The 1,820-nt window shown below is 42.6% G+C and overlaps 1 non-coding gene across 1 annotated transcript; it reads right to left on the reverse strand.

Annotated features, from left to right (window-relative positions):
- Positions 1–791: 791 nt before the first annotated feature.
- On the reverse strand, positions 792–910 carry LOC123836094 (5S ribosomal RNA). The gene has a single exon (XR_006788862.1). It is a non-coding gene; the product is annotated as a 5S ribosomal RNA (ribosomal RNA).
- Positions 911–1,820: the final 910 nt, after the last annotated feature.

Raw genomic sequence — 1,820 nt, forward strand, 5'->3', positions numbered from 1 at the left:
AGAGAGAGAGAACCTCAAGAAGACTTCCCTCTGAGTGCAGAGCCCTTCTTGGGGCTAGATCTCATGACCTTGAGATCATGACCTGAGCAGAAATCAAGAGTCGGTTGCTTAACTGACTGAGCCACCCAGGCACCCCTATTTCCCTCCATTTTTGGAGGACATTTTCTCTGGCTCTAAAGTTCTAGGTTAGTAATTATTTTGTTTCAATGTTTTAAAGATGTTTCATTATATTCTGGTTTTCATAATTTCTTTTGAGAAGTCAGTCATCAGTCTTATCTTTGTTTCTTTGAAGGTAACATATCCTTTTTCTTTTAATGTTTTTAAGATTTCCACTTCTTTCCCTTTGGTTTTAACATTCTTACTATAATGTGCCTAAGTGTGGTTTTCTTTGTATTTATCTTGCTGGGGTTTGCAATGTTACTTGAATCTGTGCTTTGATGTCTTTAATTAATTTTGGAAAATTCTCAACAATTATCTCTTCAAATATTGCTTCTGCTCCATTTCTCTCTCCTCACTTTATAGGACTCTAATTCTCATGTTTTACTTTCATTCCTGTGTTCCACATATCTCTTACACTTTCTGTATTTTCTTTTTTTTTTTTTAAAGATTTTATTTATTTATTTGAGACAGAGAGAATGAGAGACAGAGAGCATGAGAGGGAGGAGGGTCAGAGGGAGAAGCAGACTCCCTGCCGAGCAGGGAGCCCGATGCGGGACTCGATCCTAGGACTCCAGGATCATGACCTGAGCCGAAGGCAGTCGCTTAACCAACTGAGCCACCCAGGCGCCCAAAGCCTACAGCACCCGGTATTCCCAGGCGGTCTCCCATCCAAGTACTAACCAGGCCTGACCCTGCTTAGCTTCCGAGATCAGACGAGATCGGGCGCGTTCAGGGTGGTATGGCCGTAGACCTGTATTTTCTTTCATTAAAAAAGAAATCTCTATTTCAATTTGGATATTTTCTATTTGTGGTAATTTGTCTCCATGATGTCTATCATTAATTATTTCCTGCCCTGAATACTAAGGTATTTCTCCATTAAGAAGTAAATTCTGGGGCGCCTGGATGGCTCAGTTGGTTAAGCGTCCGACTCTTGATTTTGGCTCAGGTCATGATCTCAGCGTCATGAGAGCCCTGTGTTGGGCTCTATGCTGGGCATGGAGCCTGCTTAAGGTTCTCTTTCTCTCCCTCTCTCTTTGTTCCCCCCACCCTAGATCCCCCCTCTCAAAAAAAAAAAAAAAAGAATTAAAATCTATTCCTCTTCCTTTCTTGCATCTGGGCTGGGTTTAGAACCCACCTGAGCAACAGAATGCTGTGGAGGTAATATTCTGGGACTTTTGAGGCTAGGTCATAAGAAATCAGGCACTTTCTCACTGTGGAGCAATTCAGCCACCATGCAAAAAGCCTGATCACCCTGGGATTGCCATTCTCTGAGGAGTGTTGAGCTAATCATACATAGAGGACAACCATAGGTGCTCCAGTTAATAGTCTCAACTGAGCTCAACCTTACTGTCATTCCCCCCACCAATGTGCTAGTCATATGAATGAGTGTGACATAACAGAAAATAGTCTCTAATTCTGGTACGTGGCACAGAGCTCCTGAAACCTTTGTAATTTCCTCAGTGATAAGGATACTAGGAATATCTCTTGTTTTAATATTTGGCCTTTGACTCCATCCCTGATACAGAGCTTCTAGACCCTTGCAAATTCCTAAGCGATAAGAGCTCTAGGAGCATATATTGTTCTATTTAGGTGACTCTGTGTGGGCTCCTGGATGGCTCCTGGCTGGAGGCTGGTCACCAGAAAGACCAAGCCCTTGATCA

The sequence above is a fragment of the Mirounga angustirostris genome, unplaced genomic scaffold (genome assembly GCF_029215605.1).
Source record: "Mirounga angustirostris isolate CCGP_5_RB_7025 unplaced genomic scaffold, mMirAng1.0.hap1 SCAF_7, whole genome shotgun sequence".
Taxonomy (NCBI): domain Eukaryota; kingdom Metazoa; phylum Chordata; class Mammalia; order Carnivora; family Phocidae; genus Mirounga; species Mirounga angustirostris.